We start from the raw sequence: 19734 nt of genomic DNA, 5'->3' as shown, positions 1-19734 counted from the left end.
AGTACAGTATCTAGCTCAAAACACAGGCTTGATCACTACTTATTAAATGATTACAAGTAACTTCAATCTGTTCTGGAAAAAATAGCATTTTAAAAACATATAAAATACATCAGGCTAAATTAATGTGTTGATTAATGCCACACTGGCTAGGAATCATTGATTGCTGAAATAGTTTCATTTTGTTCCACTGCATTTTCCCAAATATTTATTGTCACGTTTCAGTGTGTATTTGAAAAGTCTGCATTATGTATCTTTTCACTGGTCCTTTCATACTCAGAGTAACTCCCTAAGAAAGTCCTCATGTCATTGATTTCACCTGGAGTTTATAAAATGAGAACTTTGAAGGATCTGATTTAGTGGGATGCAGTTTGGCTGGTATTGCTAAATAAGGCTTTCAGATGACGCTAATAAAAATTATCCAAGAATCTTCATGGAGTATAACCATGTGCCTGACTAATAATTTAAATATAAATACTATAACCTCTATTGGCCTTCCCACCAAGTATAGCACTTGGTGTATAGCAGAAGAGAAAAAGGTTGGTTTAGGATGTGAGTTCAAAGCAGAGATTTTTCATTCACTGAAGGCTTTACTAGTGTTGGGAAAGTGAAATCAATGAGTCTTTGGGAAAATAATGGTTTTGTTTTGGTTTTTTTGCAAACTTATGAGGAAAAGTTTTAGTTTTTCATAACTTAAATTCAAAAACTACATATTGATCTCTTTCCAGGGGTCAGATGTTCTATACCAAACATGAGAGAAAGAGAGAGGACACGGACAGTAATCATTCAGGTACATACTAAAATCTAGTACTTGATTCCGCTCTGAATTTTAAGAAGGGAACACCAAGCCCTAAAAAGTTTTGTCAAAGTCACAGTGGAAAGTACCAGGACTGGAAAGTTTCTTGGTCTGACCCCAGCACTTTGTACTTCTTAGTGGTTCCCTAAGCAATGTATTCACTTCACGGCAGAATTCAGCAACGCTTTCACCTGGCAACATCCACGTTGTTTTTCTGATTAAATAGCCGCTGTTAGTGGAGCCAGTTATAATCTGCAACCTTGACTTTTCTTCTCAGGGGCTGAAGGAAATAGTTCAAAATGAAGTACATCCATCTCAGCAGCCTCCCAGAGCAAAGCAAAACCAAGCTCTAACTGGACATGACAATATTCTATAACCTTGCAATTTAACTACTCTGGTTATTTTCTATCATCCCAGTAACCAAATAGATGTAAGTTTCTTACAAGCTTTATGACTATAATTGATAGAGATTAGTATGTATCCTATTTTTATATGTATTTATTTTTATTGACCTTGATCCTGTTGATCTTAAAATCAACAATTGTGTAGTAAGTTTCTTCCTTGGGTCCAGGTAATAAAAATTTTAGCAGGAGCATACTGCTTAAAAAACATGAATTCTCTATAATTTATGTTGCCTTGTCCTCCTTTGTTAGTCTACAAGGAGTGTGAGCATATCATCTTGTTCTGGAATTACAGTAACTTACCAATATCTCAGTATCTCTGTTCTCAAATTTACTAAGAATTGAGTAATCATCACACTGTCTTATCTATTTCTAAATGTTACATAAGTTGCTGATTCAAAGCGTTTGAGATATATGGGATTTCAGATATTGTTTGATTCATCTTTTCTGGTTTACAGGTGAGAAAATTGCTGCCCAGATAAATGAATTGACTTTCAGTGCTGTTTAGGTTTCAGAAATTATATTATTGTTGTACCTCACACATTTACTATATTACAAAAAGACAAGTGCACTTCAAATTTAAAACTTTCTTCCCTGAGAGTTTCCAATGATTTATTAAACACATTTAGAATAAAATTATGTTTTGAGGCAAAACTTTTTCTAAAGCATTAAAGTAAGTTACATATTTTACATTGTTTCATAATTTATGTTTATAAACTATCTGCATCTTTGTTAAGGCTATCTTGAGGTACAAATGTAGTGGTATAAATTACATTGCATTTCATGGGTGATAATATAATTAAGCCAGATATTTTAAAATATGTGCAATTGTTTTTAATTTATGAATATGTTCTCAAAAGTTGTTTTCTCTGAAATATATACGATGTAATGAAAAATAATTCTCTATGTATATGTATATACAAACAACATACACACAAATGTTTTTGTTTATGACACACACATACTTATGTCATGAATAAAGTAAAAAAAGTTTTAAAATCTACAGGATAAAATTTTATCGTTTAATTGTAGAAAACTGACCAGGGAATAGCTCTGATTATCAGAGCTCCAAATTAATGAGTTAGATCACAGAATTAATTATGATGAGAAAATAGTTAATATTTTTCTGTGTTTGTTTATGAAGAGAGACATGTTAAATAGAAAATATCGTTGATCCTTTGTAAAATAAAATTCAACACAAACACACAGACACACACATACTCCCTAACTCCTTTAGTTCTTTGAGCAGAGTACTATATTCAGATTTCCTTCAAATCACAGGCAGCTCTGTCTGGCAAGTTCTAACAGAACTCAGTCAAGGTGAAATCCAGCCAGCTTTTGCTGCTAACAGTGTATTCATACAGCATATGATCTCTGTCTGTTCAGGCTGCTTCTTGCTCTTGTCTCAAAATAAGAAAGGAGTGCTGCTTTCCTGCGGTATGCCATTTGAGAAAGAAAGTAACCTAACACTAACTGCAGGCGGGGTCAGAGTGATGTAACAGGAAGCTCTGATGTTTCCCTTCTGCTGCTGAGCACATACAATGTGACAACCCTTCCAATATACTGAGAACAACCTTCTCTCTCCAGCAGAGTGTCACCTCCTGCTTTAGGATCATCAGGCTCTGCTAACTGGATCTCACCCTGCCTGCAGGATCACACTGCAAGGCTCTCACTCTTCCCCACCTTGCCCGGGGATAAATTTCTTCTGCGGAATCTCAGAAAATCAAATTCTATTCAAAGAAAATTTCACCAAGAATTTCCTTAGGAGCTGTGCTGGGTAAGTGCATTATTCAGAATACATATATTTGTTCTGAATCGTATTCTCATGTAGTTTGACAGTGTTTCTGCTATAGAATTTAGTTAGTGATAGTGAAATAGTGTTGAAACAGTTCTCGTCTATTTCACATATTAGAGAAACTACAGTGTATCACCTCAAGATGTACACAAAATCTACTACTACTGGATGATATTATGGACGGTGATATTCTAGAAAATTAGCAAGTAACAAAACATCTAAATGGATTAAAAGGTTTACTTCTGAAAAGTATCTTAATCAGGGAACAATGCTTTTTAAAACTAGCTCTACTATTAGCTAAGCCTGAATTTTGACAGCTGGAAAACATTTTTCCCCTAGGAAGAGTCTTTAAAGTTTCCATATAATCAGTACTCTACAAAGGGGGTGAAAGAATAACTACTTATGAGGGTCTCGGAGTCTCACTCTGTAGTTAACGCAATGGAGAAAAGTAATCACTTTGGATTTATTGTGTTGTCTTCTATTTGCCTTTCACTTCTATTTACACATATATCTAACAATTGAACTAATTGGAATTTTCATTGTTCGCTGTTGCCAGATGTGTTTAAATCTCTTTTACTAACCCTGCCTGAACTGTTTCCGCTGTATTGGATCATGGGGTGAGCAACAAAGGAAAAAAACAACTAGGGTTGAGAAAATGTTGAGAGTTCTATATTAACTCTAATTTTAAAACTGTGTAGCTAATAGAATGTGACTTCCACTTGTCTGGTATCCCTCTGCAAGCTTTTTCCAGGACGGTGTGACACTGAGATAATCGTAGATAAAAGTAACAAAGGTTTCCCAAATGAATATACCAGAATATTAAAAAGAGAAATTAAAGTATGTATTTAAAAAATGTACTGAAATGTAGAGATGAAACGTCTGTTAATGCTTCTATCAATAGTACAGACTGTCCTGGACAATTTAAGGAACTAGTGTCTACTTAGTAAGTTGTTAACATAGATACATGACAAATTTGTTGCTAAAGAAATTAGGTGTCAGATTTAGGTTCAAATTATATTGATTGACATAATTTTAATATATTTTCTTACCTAAATTAAATTATATTGTGTAAAATGTCCTTCAACAGAGCAATCCTATACTTAAGTTACCCATAATCTGACACATTAATGGTGGACTACAAACTCATTCTGAGTAATTCTTTCATACTTTTCTACTCAATTTTTCCACAAATTTCTCCAGATGGAAACTTCAATTAAGTCTTATTTTTGTGATTCTTTAAAAATAGGGTGGCTGATTTCCTATCTCCTGTCATTCATTAATTAGACTGAGTTCCCTGACACATTTGTGGAAATTGATAGTGTTTTTAGAATGTGACTTTGTAGATAGCCATTAGATAATTAAGGGAGGAAATGGAAAGAACACATTAAATGCCTAACTGAATGCTATGGGTCAGTAACAAAAGTTAAAATAGCATTATTTTAAATTTAGATTATCTTCTTGGAAAGAGGTACTATATTCAGTTAATATCGTATTTTATAGAAAGGAGCTCCCCCAAATTCTCTAATCTTTCATTGCTAACTAAAACCCTTGATTTTCTTACATAATTTAATTATTTTTTGTACTGTGCTAATTGTATGGTTTATAATCTTTATTTTCAAAAATACTGTTGAAAACCACTAGGCAATGAATATTGAGGGTCATTAGGCAATGACTTATTATTTGAGGACATAATTGAAAGTTTGAAATAAGAACTCATATCACTATATTCTAAAGTTTGCTTTCTTTAATGGTAAGAGAGTACCAGAGCAAAAATGCATGCTTTCAGCCATAAAGAATTAATTTATTTTGCTAGATGATATTATCCTATAGATCATAAAAGCAATGCACAGGATCTAATGCTAACTCTAAATATGTAAAATAAAATGTAGAATTGAGTAATTACCTGAGTAAAGTGAGCTTAAATATGTTTTATCTGCAATATTCAGTTATATTCAAGATTATGCTCTTGGTTATTGCTACAAGTTTTTTCCCCAGTATATCTTAGCACACGCCAAAACATTATTTTGTTAGTTAAAATATGCAAATTTTTAGAATACATGCGTGGTAATTCACTTTGAAAAAGTGCAATATCAAAATTAAAAATAAATTATATCTGGGTCTATAATTTTTTAACTTATGTTAAATGAATGCCACAATGTATGCATTTTCCTCATCGGTGATGCCTAGGACATAATGAAGTTTAACTGGAGTCGAAACCGCAGCATAATTCACACTCACCTGTATATATTTTACCAATATTTTATGCATAATAGAAACTTACTTTAGTCAAAAATTCAAAGTAATATTTAGACAGAAAGTTTACCTTATTAGCTTCATGTTAATGTGGAAATGTTCTTTGATAAACACATGAAAATGAGTAAGAATTCAGTTAATATTATTACATATCTCTAACTTAGATCATATTTGTAACCATTATAAAAGTATTTTGCTTTCAACTTTTGCTTTCAACTTTATCTCTATGGTTAAAATTTGATAGTTACTAAATTTTTAAGAATTGCCTAAGAGACTGTTATAGAACAATCCAGATAATTTTTTGAAGATCAAAATACACCTTCACTAAACAAAACTTATTTCACACTCTGTATGACTTTGAATGCAGCTTGAAAAAATAATTCTGTGTTTAGAGATATCATGATTATGGTGCCAACATTTCAGAAAACAAATACATTTAAAGAAACTTGAAGTATTTTATGGGCTTTATTCCTTATCTTATCTTTGTTTAGGATTCAGAGAAACTTAACCCATAAACATAAGATATATCATTGTGGCTGTGTTAATGAAAGTCACTCAGAGTCAAGCTTATAGTACCTCTTAGTTCTTGACTTAATCAGACTATCAGAATATACTTAAGTTGGAAAATCAGTTCACAGCTATCTAAAAGATTTGTCTGTCTGGTTTTGAAGTCCATGCATGAACTATACAAACCTTCATAATTTCTCAGGAATGCTCTTTTTTTTCTAACAAAATACTTCTACCATGCTATACTATAAATTATTTCAAAAAAATCCTCTCACTTAATATCAGAAAATGTTCCAATGGAATTCAGTGGAAAATAAAAATTTATCAGAAACACAAGCTATATACTAACCAGATATCTTGATCATTTTCCCATTTATTCACGTAGACAACCATTCCTGCCCAAATTCTTTCATCAATAGTAGTTATGCAACTCAAAGTAACTGGATAGTTGTCACACCTTAACTTTAGTTTACCTACCTATAAGTTGGTTTATAATTTTGAAGATATATAGTCTTAATTAGTATTAAATTGAAGAAATACTATAGAATATATTTAATTATAATATTTGGAATATAAATATTGCACTATTATGATTTAGGAAAAAAGAACACGAGTAGATGTATGATAGTTAAATCAACAAAACCCATTTAAATAATAGGAAATATATTTTTTACATCCCATTGCCATTCCAATTTAAATAATTAAAACTTTTCATCCTCAATAAATCCAGATTACCATGTTTTCATGTCCTATTAGGATTATAATACTGTTCAGTCAGACTCAATCAAGTAATCTGTATTTTCCATATTCGAGTAAACTTAAAATCAAATTAATTTGTTTTTTAATTTAATAAGTTATTTTATAAAAAATGAAGAAATGAATTTTAAAGACCCATTAAAAGCTGTCTCATTAAAAATATAAAATGGAATCACTGGTTGTGAACTGAGTTAGGGTCTATGTTTCTTGGGTTATCAGTGTTATTATCAGATGGTAAATTGCAAACATTTTCCTAGAACATGTTTCTTCCTTTAAATTAGCTTGTTTACTTAAAAGAGACAGTATTATATAAAACTAACACACCAATATATTATTGTCTGCAAAAATGTTCACAAGAGGGTATTTGCTCTTTAAAACTTTTTAATCTTTTTATTCCTTCATCGTTTTAATTAAATGCATCATATTTTCTACCTTATTACCAATTAAAAGAACAAAAAACTCAACTCAATCCAACATAAATCTAAATAAATAACCAACCTAACCCTGTGGTATTGAGGCTACTGCTCTACACTTTATTGAAGTTATTGGATGGAGCCAAATTTCAGAGAAATCTTAATCTCTGAGCATGTTTTTTAATTGAAAAGTGTTAATATGGCATAAAGTTTTGTATAAACCTGTCATTATTTCTCTGTTCAGGTTTAGGTTAACCTGAACTCAGTTGAGCTGCTCATCCATAGTGACTTGTGAGCATGTCACTTGGTGTGTTAACAGCAGTGACAGAGTGACATCGCAGCTAGCTGGTTTACAAGAGCGCCTGTTCTTTACAGCTTAGCGGGAGGGTCATTAGCATATTCATGAGCACACAGGCTTGGTTTTATCAGTCAAAACTAAGTTAATTTGTCTTATATCCAAGCCCTGATTTCATACATTTTACAAGTGAGTATTAACTTGAACCCATAACTATTAGTTAACCTGAGACCATTACACAGATATTTGCATGAACCTCAATTTTGCTTCCCTTCCGAGGATAATTTGAAGGGAAAACTGGATCTTTGGTAAGTACTGGAGAAGAATAACGTTATAGCCAAAAATAAGGAGAATTAAAACTATTGGAAAGAATGTCATCAATACAAAACTTGTTTTCCCTTAATTTGGTAGTTATTTTCAAATGTGATGCAAACTAGAGGCTTGTTTTTACTCAGATAACACAAACCTAGTATTAGGGTAACATGCTTAAATATTTTGTTAATCAGTTTACAAATGTCTTCTTTAAAAATTTATTTTCAATAAAATTTTTTGGTTTTAGATCTTTAAGACATGCCAATATACTTTATTAGCTAAGGCAAAAATGTAACATAGATTTTTGTTTTTGAAATTTATATATGGTTGTTTGAATCAGTTGCCTGGAATGAAATACACTTTAGACAACTTCCATGTCGTATGTAGTAAGGACATACTACATATGCTACATTTAAAATGTGTTAAGCACAATTTCATTGAACTCCCAGCTAACTAAAATACCTTGCAACTGTCAGGTTTACTTAGTTGAATTTATGTTTATTATCAGCTTTACCTTTTGGTCCTTGACATTGTTAGATGAAGGACACATTATTAGATGCATAGATCTTAATATCCCTGAGGGACAATTAACTTTTTTTTTTTTTTTTTTTTTTGCCTCAAACAGTAGAGTCTGCCTTCCCTGCTGCAGCACTCCCTCGGCAGTGGGTGAGTCTGTCCACACTGCGCTCATACAAGAGAACCCCTTTTTAAAGGGTGGCTTGCTGCTTCTGAGATTATTTAGCTAATTTCTTTGACGGTTTGCCATGTGCCATGTACATTATTAATATATTCGTGTATAAACTCATTTAATAATCCCCAAAGCCTTAGCAAATAGCCTTAACTTTGGAGATAAGAAACTCCAAAACCAGGTACAGAGCTCTAGGTAATGTGCCCAAGGTCACATGGCTCTCAAGTGGCAAAGCCAGGACTTGAATCCTGGCCATCTGGCTCCAGAGCTCATGCTCTGAACCACTTTGCTTCCCTTTCCAACTAGTGGCCAGTATTTCGCCATCCCTAGCGCAAAGGGATGCTATTCTCAGAACCTTGGCTAAAATGTAGAAGGAATTGAAATTCTATTGAAACAGTGATAGTATAAATAATCTTAGGTTCCCAGCTTAGTCCATGAGTTTAATATTGTTTAGTTATATTTTTGCTTCCTGCTTCTTTCTTATCAACTGCAAAAAAAGAAAAAACTAAAATATCACAGTTCAAATATGAGCTGTATTGTAGAAGTGCAGTTTAATGGACTTTGGCTTCAGGTCATTCACATATGAATGCCAAATTCACCACTTCTCAGTTCCCCTTTCTCTTCTATACGATGGGAATAATAATCATATTGCTTTATAGGTTTGGTGAGGAGTCCAAGAAATTGAAAATGTTTAACACAGCACTTGTTACTTAGTAGGTGTTCAGTGCATTTTAGTGTTCATCATAAATCTCTTGTGAACAAGGACATAACTCGTGCTTGTGCAAAAGCTCATTCCAAGCAATCAGCATACGATTAGAATACAGTCTCTTCATAAGACAGAGAGTGAACAAGTAGGATTTGTAATCAGTTTTTAGACGGATCACGTTTGCCATCATATAATATATGCCAGAATCTAATAAAGCTGACATTGTTAACCACTATTTCTATTGAACTTGAGCACTTAAGAAGTGTCTTTCTACTAAGAATTTTAAAGGTATATTAAACAGAAATTATTCTTTGTTTCTTTTACACATGAAGTCCAATGTAGTACATGGTGTTCCCAAAGTCATTTGTCCCAAATGGTCATCACTGACAAAGCTCTGATTTTTACACACATCTACTGTGACTCTGAATCCTATTTTATTGTGCTATTGTGTATTAACCATTAGCAGATTTATTACTGATGTTGCACAAAGTTGAATAAGGATAATGATCCACCAATATAAACTCAGTCTCTTCTAACATAAGATGATAAAAGTAAATTTATGTTGCTTATGTGGATTTTGTGGAATATGGTACATTAGAGATACATTAAGATATTAGCCAAGAAATTTTTAGTTTTGCTTACTTATAGCAGCTGCAGAAACTCAAAATTTAAAGAACATTTTGAATTAAATGATTAAATTAAACTCAGTTTGTAGGGCTCCAAGTTTTTGGTGGTTATTTTGCTTTTGTAAAAATGTCTCTATCACAGGGACTTCTTACTACTGCCTAATGGTAGACACATGTTTTCTTATGTATTATATTTCAGAAATAGGATGAGAAAGTACCTGTGCAACAGGATGGTGAACGCTCATTTAGGTTTATGGTTTAGGATAATTTATTCTAAAAATCTGTTTTGGACTATTTTATGAATTATGGCCCACATTAAGAATATAAAGGAACTGTAAAGTCTTTCTCCAGAAGAATACAAACTAATCTACATTCGTAGGGACTCACATTTTGCCTATAGTTGCATGAGTTTCATAGGATCTCCCTTTTTGGATTTATTTACAGTTCTTGGATTCACATTTATGAAACTTGCTAATTAATTCAAATGACAGTTTTTCTTCTAGGATGAGGTAAATTTTATATATATATATATATTTTTTTTCCAGCTACCAAAGTTCCTAAGCACTCAAAAAACAGACATGAACATTAGAAACAAATGGCTTATAAGATTATTTTCATCAACCAAAGGGCAGTGCTGCAGGGCTCTAGGGAAAAACTACACAGTAGGTAGAATCTGTAATTTTCTATCTCCTCTCTGCACCCCTTTCCTTTCACTAAGTTCCTACACTTGTACCTACACCTGCCTAACCCTCACCTTTTTACAGACCAAATCCTTAGCAGCAACTTTCTGGCCTCAGATGGTCAGGAGTAGCATGGGGAAAAAATCTTGAAGAAAAAGTCTTTTTTTTTTCTTTGAGAAACCTCAGTGTTTACTCTTAAAGCCTTCAACTTACTGGATGAGGTACACACATAGAATCAAGGATAATCTCCTTCACTTAAAGTCCACTGATGGTAGATGTCAACCACATCTACAGAATACCTTCACAGCAACATCTTGACTAGTGTTTGAACAAAGACTAGTATTTGGGCACCATAGCCGAGCCAAGTTATCACAAAAAATTAACCATCTTAAGTAGTTAGAGAGATTCATCCATATCTGCTCTTTTTTTTTCCTCTAGAAATTATTTAGGTTTTAAATTTGGGAAATTCTTCAAAAATTCCTTCTGGAATGATAACTTGAATTGTAATGAATTCACTACTTAAGTTCACAAGGATTTGACATCTTAATGTTGTCATCCAACCATGAGCTGACAGTCTGATGTGGCTCTAAATGTATCTTGAGGATATATTTAAAAGAAATATAAATGGGGGAGGGTAAAGAGCTATGAAAGGATGTAAAGTTTCCACATTAAAAAAAAGAGAGAGAAAGGTCGCATGTTTTCCTGTACGTGATCCACATATGACCATCCAGAATTCCTCTTCCTCTTATCAAATTAAAATATGCTCACTTTGCAGTATATTTTACTAGGGGAAATTACTGTTCACACCAGAATTTAATCTTGTCAGAGAAGAGTTGTAGTTTAACTCAATGGCTATGCCATCAATGCTATTAGGTGTGCTAAGATTAAACAGTATGCTCCTCAGTTTAGCAAGCACCACGATGTGCCAGGCCCTATGTTAGATGTTAAAGGTAGCAAGACAGGACCTGGCTCTGGACAACGTCAGCTGCGCCTCAGCGCAGTATAAGACAGTGCTGATTAAAGCACCTGGGAACTCTTTGTCCACACTGCCAGCTGCCACTCTATTTTTCATCTTGTCACAAGATCAGGACTGAATGCCTTAACTAGAGTTTTTCTAAAATGATAAAATATGATAAACCAGATATTTTCTGCATATATTTATTATATTTAGAAAACAGATTATAGATAAAACATTTTTAAACCCTGAAATAAAGAACAATCTTATGGATTCTACTTAGCTCACAACTGTGCTTCAGTTAAGATATTCTGAAATATCTTCCTTTCAACTGATTTAATGTAACTTTGACCTTTCAGATTTTAACAGAAAGATTTCCTTGCATCTAAATCCACCACAAATGTCATGGTTGTGTATCATAAATTGTTCATTTGTTTAAGGCAAAAAGAATGTAATTAAGGAAAGTGATATTCTTCAGAATAAAGCTTTGAAGAATGTTTGGTTTCATTAATTTGAACAGGAAGGTCTTCAAATGAGATATGCAAGTGTTAAGGTCTAGAACAAAGTGATGGGGTGAAATTCACAAAATGAGTTTCCTAAATATTGTTTAATATTTTAATTAATTGAATTTCTCACATTAATAAACTTCCTTAATTATACACCTTCCAAAAGAATTTCCTGTACTATGCTCCATGTTATCAGTTCAAAAATTACTAGAAGACTTACTAAGTCTTTTGATCATAAAATTAATATTTATCCATATTTAATGAACAAGACTCCAGACTACTTCCTTCAAAGTACATATACCAAAATCAACAGAGTTTGTATTTGAATTTTTGTATAACTCAAACATCCTTTAAAAATCCACTAATTGTGTTTTTCAGATTAACCATGAAAGCTGTTTGTTCCCTAAATTCTCAAGTGTCACAATTCCAATACCATAAGAGGCTGCATATATAAAGTTACAAGTTCTCAGCTTTCTCAGTTACAGTACTATACGTACCATAAAAGACTACATGTTTAAAACGTTTAATGTTACATGTAGTTTCTGAAGCTAGAGGCCGGAGTAAGCTAAATAAATTTAGTTAATGAGATTCTAGCTTAGAAACAGGAGACTCCAGCTCACTGTGTCCTCAGAGTTTCATTAAGTGTAACTATGATGTAGGTCTTGAAATAGCATGTGCATTAAAAAAAAAGTTAGATTTTTACACTGAGACAACACTCTGATCCTAATTACTTAAAATCATTTCGATTTCCAGGATTGTCCTACATCCTGGACTATGTTTATTTTTTCTTCCACACATAATTGCATAATTTTATTATCATGGGAGGAAAATAGTCTGTAAATGCAACATGTAAGCTACTCTATCTGGAGAGCTACCACAGTATAGTAATTCCAATTTGAATAAATCCTTGAAATTAAATTTGTAATAAACAACAAAGATCATTGTGTATCATATTGCTTTACTGACAAAATTACAATAGAAATTAATGAAGGAATGTTTATTTGAATCAACTGAGCAGTTTTCTAAGTTTATTATGTTCTCTTTACTCTAACTCATTATCACATATGCATCATTATAGCATCATTTTCATAACTATGAAAAAAGAATGCTAACAGTTCTTATTTGTTGGCCTGTAGTTCTTGGATTCTGGACTTTAGTATCTCTTCTTCCTTTTGTTGAGTCCTTCGCCTCCAGACAAGTTTACTTCTTGTTAGTACTTTTGGTATCAGTTGGCATAAAATTTAAGGGAAGGTAAACACATTATCTGAGAGAGGACTAAAATTTACCCATGAGTTTTTTCTAATGAGCATAGAATACTGTTCTCCCAGAAATCCATATACCTAAGTCCCTCTCCTCCCTAAGTTTTTACTCAGATAAAAAGTTTTCTATGGGGCCTAGTCTACTCACTGTGTAAAGTCAACCCACACTTACACCACCACAACCCTCTTGTTCATCTTGATCTATTTTAGAATGTCCTCGCTTTTTCCTATAACACCAATCCCCTTGCCACACACCATCTACTATAATTTACATATTTTCTGTTATTTCCTATATTTTTTGCCCATGCCACCAACTTGTAAGTTCTACAACTGCAAGCACTTCTATTTTTTTTTTCACTGACATATCCTAAGGCCTAGATAAGTACCTGTACTAATGGGTGCTTAAAAATTGGTTAATAAATAAATGAATATGACTCTGTACACCAGTCTCCACAGAAAACTAGGTAGTGACTCCGTGATTTTGTATGCAGTACACAGAGATGCCAGAGCTGAAATTCCGAAGGTGTTAGAATCCCTACTTATTGCCAAAGAGAAAATATTCAGAAACTAATCACCATTTTATTATTCTTAGGTCAACCTAATATTTACCCCTCACTGTCTTTGTAAAGGAAAATAAATTAATAAAGATGCTTTCTGTAATGTATTTAGTGTTCAGGTTTCACTGAATTCCAGGGAGTGACCTTTCAAACTAGGGTAAATGAGAAGGTTGCTCAGTATTTTAACACAGAATGTTGAAGCATTTCCCCAAATGGCCAAACAATGGCTGAAATTGGCAGAATTTCTTGTTGAAACTGGCAGACTTGCCAACTGTTGCCTCCCAACAAAAGTCTTACTCCATTACTTACTGCCTTTTTTGGACAAAAGCACTAAAAAGTCTATACAAGGAGAAAAAAAAATACCTTAGCAGTGAAATTGAAAGAAAGCAAATCAATCTTTTAAAAAAGTATATATGGTAGAATACAAATTCTGCTTAATTGCTAAAAAAATTATACGTCTGTTTAGTAAGTGATGAGTTAACATGTTTATAAATCTGTATTACCAAGCTTTTAAGTGTTGATTTATAAATATTCGAAGATAATTCTAAGAATGCCAATTGTCAATGCCCTTTCATCATTGTATAGTTTGGGGGAACTTATCGAAACTTAAAGCCAAAGGACTATTTTGTAAATTAAAATATGCATTTGTCATTAAATAAAATCACAATTTGCTCGAAAGCCTCATGATGGATTTTCACAAAATGTATATCCTGAAGTGATACAACTCACAAATTACAGCAATACTTATCTAATTTAGAGTCTCTGTGTATTTGAGACTCATACAGCTAACTTTTATTTTCTTTTAAAATAGGTGCTAATTGTTCATTCACCTAGAAATATCATAACTGAGTTCTTTTTCTTTTGAGCCCAGAGTATATATCATTCAGGGAAATAATAATTTTCCTTCGAGAAAAAGACTGATTCTCAAAATCTGTCTAGAGTATTGAAAGAAAAGATGGATATCAAATGTGTCAAGGCTGCAATTTTACTGTCCTTCTACTATCTAATAACACACTGACTGAATTTTAAACCACAAGCAACAAACTAATTTGGATTAAACAACTCTCTGTCCTAAATGAAGTATTGCTCAAAACCTAAAAGTAAGTTGTAAAATAGCTTCTTCCTTAAGTCTTCCTGAACTTTCTGAGTTTATCATTATCAAATGGGACACTTAAAAAGTTACTATTACAGTACATAAATGATAATAATGCCCTAACAAAAACTGTATTTTGTTTTAATAATTAGTCTACATTCAGCTCATTTTTGGTATGTTTATATGTAACATGACAATTCAACATTCTACAACACATTTTCCTTGTCCCAAGTAGCTTAAAATAGACAAAAATGGTAATAGGAAAATAAAGCTAAAACCAACAATAATTTTAAAGAGACCAAAGAGTGACAATTTCTAATCTGGATGGGCTTGATAGAGTGGTGGAAAGGGCACTTAAACTTTACATAATAAAATTCTCTGTAGAATTTTCAATTCAAGTACTTTGCACTTAAAATTGGAGTGCAAAAATGACTAATTTCTCACAGCGAGCAGAGACACTCCACACTTTCTCAAGCTAGTATCAGCCCCTGTAGTGAGAAATGGGTACTCCCAGCCTGTTTAGAAGAAGGCAGTGCCAACATGTTTGTTTACCCTCATCTAGATTCAGCAGAGGTACCACACATTCTTGAGAGCCGTTCGTAATAGACTGCTACTTGTAGGATGAAAAAGGCTATTTTGAACTCTGAATTATTATCTAATATTAAATTAAATCTAAAACAATTTCTGTCAACTAAAAAGAGTTTCACTAGTTATTATAACTGACTCTCCATTTCATAGTGGCTTTAAGGGCATAGAACAAAGTTTATATCTTTTTTTTTTAGCAGTTCTGCAACTCTTATACATGCTGGATCACCCTGACTGTGTTAAGTCCATCTTTTCTAGGAGATTGATAGTAACGTGGGAGGCATAACTAGCTAGCCCATAGCAGAGGCTATGATCATAAGTTGATTCTGTAAGTCACAATGTTCTCCACAAACAAACGATATGAACAATTCTCTGATTAGTTCTATTTTAGCTAATCCCTCTTACTTTCTAGGTCCTCACCTCATTTGTTTCTAAAGGAGTGGATGTGCTCTCCTGGTTTACATGTATCGCATTTTTTTTAACATTTTTTATTGATTTATAATCAGTTTACAATGTTGTGTCAAATTCCAGTGTACAGCACAATTTTTCAGTTATACGTGAACATATATATATTCATTGTCACATTCCTTTCTCTGTGAGCTACCATAAGGTCTTGTGTATATTTCCCTGTGCTATACAGTATAATCTTGTTTATCTATTCTACAATTTTGAAATCCCATCTATCCCTTCCCACCCTCTGCCCCCTTGGCAACCACAGGTTTGTATTCTATGTCTATGAGTCTATTTCTGTTTTGTATTTATGTTTTTGTTTTTGTTTTTTTTTTTAGATTCCACATATGAGCGATCTCATATGGTATTTTTCTTTCTCTTTCTGGCTTACTTCACTTAGTGTATCACATTTTTTAATTGCATGTTTTTAAACATATAATTTAAAAATTGTACAAACCCTAAACTTTTCTCCCTTGGAGTAAAACCAGGTCAGGACTTGTGACAGTGTCTTAGCAAATCGCAAGGTGAGAGATTTAGAGATACAACCAGAAGTTGATGAAACTAGAAATGAAAGGAACAAAATTAGGGAGTGAAGGACTAATCAGAACAGAGAAAAGATTCAGAAAAATTCTCATCTAGAGAATAAATATGTATGACTGTAACAATGTAATTAACTTTGTAATTATGGCTCATTGAGTCAAAAAACTGATAAAAAGCCAGAGTGAGGGATGGGATTTGTAAGTAAAAGAAACCACAAAAAGAAAATGAGAGTGAACGGAATCCAGAGAGGAAAGGAGGGAGAAGATAAAAGGCTAGCCTATAAAAGAAGATGAGTTAGGACATATTTTATTTGCCAGAAAGGTTAGGAAATAAAAATCCAGCACTGAACTGTATCAGTTAAGATGTGGAGATACTTTGGGTACATGGCCATGGACAAAAAGTTAGTATGCAAATACCTTCCAGCTGCTTGGTCTAACAGTGTGAACAGGAAAACTTTATGTGCTGTTTAGTTTGAGGAATGGGACTGAGTGTTAAGCCTAAGGGTTGTTCATTCTGATAAGAAGTGAGGAGTGTTTATGAAGAAGTTGTGAGAAGCAAATACCACCTCCTGGGTGGTAATCATGTTCTAAGACTTGGACCCAGTTGGTGGAGATAGGGCTCTACTTTAAATAGTGGAAGGTTTATAGTGTCTGAAGTACTGGGAAATCTCTCTGTCTAGGATAGTTTCTCAAAAGGTAGCCCAGAAATTAGGCTACGTTAATCAAACCACATTTAAAACAGCAGAGCTTGTTTGGTAAATTGCAAATCTCTTGGCTAATTCCAAATCTACCAAACCAGTCTAGGGCTCAGCAGACAGAGGGAGGTGATGCTTAAGTGATCCTTGTGTGCCTTGCAAACAGCTTTCTCTTTACTGAAGTCTAGATATTGTGAGAATAAGACATGATAACATGATTAGGCTCAAATTTACAATAACAAAATAAAAGAGTGAACAAGGCACTGGTTTAAATCAAGTGATTCTCTTTCTAAATGATGAAATAATAAGAATAAATTCACAATGAACTACATATAAATAACAAGTCATTAAGAAGTGTATTGCTTTCCCTTCTAATTCTGCCTTTGAGAATTATTAGTTTTGTGATTTGAGGGGCATATTTTCCATGTCTGAACTGTAACTTAAAAGTCTTAGGAACTTGGTAACAATCCAAAATACAACCTTCCTTTTTCACTGCACTCCAGGGTAAATACGCACACACACAAACACAAATCCACACATACATACGTTGGTTCACAGGTTGTTCATCATTGATATTCCAAATTTTCCTCCATATAACTAAGAAAGTAACCTAAATTCAAGTAACATCCACACATCTAAATCATATTTGTAAAATTCAAAGTTGTGCGTATACTGTGATTTAACAGCGAAATCTTAGAAGGGGTCTAATCTTAACAGTATTCTGACCAGAAGTAAATGTTCAAATTGGATCAGGACTGTGTGAGGGAGGCATCCCCGTCTCCCTCCCAAGCCCTCTGACCTATCTGAAATACATTGCATTTTTATGTATTTTGATCCATAGATTCACAAAAAAATTCATGATTCCAAAGGAATCAATCTCTGTATTCAGTCCTACAAAAGCTTGTTATAATTTTTTAAAATCTCATGCATATTAAATGTTATGTATAATACAATATACTGTCTAAATAAATAAATGCCTCTGTACCTATAACCCATCTAGTCCATCCTGTTCCTCCCTGATTAAGCCACACATATGTCCCCAGGAGTAAACCATTAATCTATACTTATACTAGTCCTTCATGGCGTGACCACATATATATGTATTTCTAAGCAATGTATTATTTAGTTTTACTGTTTTTATTCTCATTTTGTGCAAGTGGAATCCTTCTGAATATAGTCTTTGGAGACTTGCTTCTTTCACTCCGCATTATGTTTTGGAGATGCATCAGTGTTAATGTGTGTAACTGTGGTTCTTTATTTTCACTGCTGCAATGTTCCATGGTATGAACGCACAATGTGTTTATCCTTTTTCCTGCTGAGGGACATTTGGATTGTTTCCAGCATTTTGCTATTACAAACAGTGAAGCAATGAACTTACTTTTTTTTTTTTTTTAAACATTTCTGGTACACATGTGTCTGAGTTTCTGTAGGGACTATATTTACAAATGGGATTTCAGGTTCCCAGCAATTTTAATTTAAGTACTTGTACCAATTTATCCTCCCACCAACAGTGTGTGAGGTCTCCATTGTACCACATCCTTTTCAACACTTTGCTTTACTGTCAAACATTTAAATTTTTGCCAGTCTGGTGGACGTAATGTGATATCTCATTGTGGTTTTAATTTGCATTGCTCTGATAATGAATCACAACAAATTTGTATGTAAAACAAATTAAAATTTCCCTCTAAAACACTTGTTTCTAATTGGGTAGCAGTGACTTGATGTTGTTGAATTATGGTTAAACCACTTTTTGCTTATAATTATTTAAGAAAAGAACTATTTTTGGTTAGGTAGTCCAAGGAAAGGAAAGATTATGTTTTATTGCTTTTAAAACTAGGAATGTATGAACAGCATTTATTATGAAAAAGTACAGAGATTGATAATACTCAGAATCACACCCCAAACTTTCTATTTCCTTTTATTCAAAAACCCCATTAAATATACATCTCCTTTAAAAATTGAGAGGAAGAAAATGAATAATTCTATTCAGATGCATGTATGCTTTTTAAAAAAATAGACTTTATTTGTTACAGAAGTTTTAGATTCATATCAAAATTGAGTAGAAGGTAAAAGATTTTTCACATAACCTCTGTCCCTGCCCTCCCCTGTTGTTAACAAACATACCACCAAAGTGATATGTTTGTTACAACCCATGAACCTATATTGACACATCATGCTCACCCACATTAGGATTCACTGTTGGTGTTATATATTCTGAGTTAGCACAAATCTATAATGATATGTAATGTGTGTTTTTTATAATCTTTTGAATATTTTAAATCGTTCATGGAGCTTACAAGTCTCCTGAAAGAGATAATATTTCTCTACTGTTGTAAAAATTATTTCATATACATGAAAATATCAGAGAAGGCATTGGAGTTTGTGTCTTTCACATAATTCCTCATTTTGGAAACCACTTGATTGCCCTTTTATCTATTAGCTAATATATTTCTTCAAGGTTCTGATTTCCTCTTAATAAAAACACTTAGGTTTGCATGTTTTTCTTTTAGCTTGATTGTTATGCCTCACCCATGGCAACATTACATCAAGAAAGCTTATCCAATATTCTTATGTAATATATTTTTTTTCTATGTTTTTAAGGTTTAGTTGATTTTGATTTCATTGTCTAATCACTTCAACCAATGGTGCTACTTGCACAAAATTAGCTTTCTTTTGAGTTTTCTCTAAGTATCTCTATCGTTTTTATTAAGGCTGTATGATATTTTCTTTGTATCCTCTCTTCTTGGGTACTAATCTATTTTTTGCTACCACAGATACTGATATTTTCAGAGGAAAATAGAAGTAAGATCAGGTATTTTATTAACATGTGCAACACATTTACGGACCGAAATTAACTCATCAATAGATTC

The 19734-nt window shown here is 32.9% G+C and overlaps 1 protein-coding gene across 5 annotated transcripts in view; it reads left to right on the top strand.

The window, feature by feature from the left end:
- Nucleotides 1-2747: 2747 nt before the first annotated feature.
- The window catches only part of CALCRL (calcitonin receptor like receptor), a 94338-nt gene continuing 77351 nt past the window's right edge, over nt 2748-19734 (top strand). For 3 of the 5 annotated variants that reach the window (XM_072961276.1, XM_072961273.1, XM_015244188.3), the window contains exon 1: nt 2748-2971. The gene's annotated coding sequence lies outside the window, so the exon portion shown is untranslated. Of the gene's footprint in view, nt 2972-8150; nt 8192-19734 lie in introns of all 5 variants that reach the window. The other 2 variants (XM_072961277.1, XM_072961274.1) reach the window with 1 other exon arrangement.

This window comes from Vicugna pacos, chromosome 5, assembly GCF_048564905.1.
Source record: "Vicugna pacos chromosome 5, VicPac4, whole genome shotgun sequence".
NCBI classification, from domain to species: Eukaryota; Metazoa; Chordata; class Mammalia; order Artiodactyla; family Camelidae; genus Vicugna; species Vicugna pacos.
This window is presented reverse-complemented; position numbering and strand designations above follow the sequence as displayed.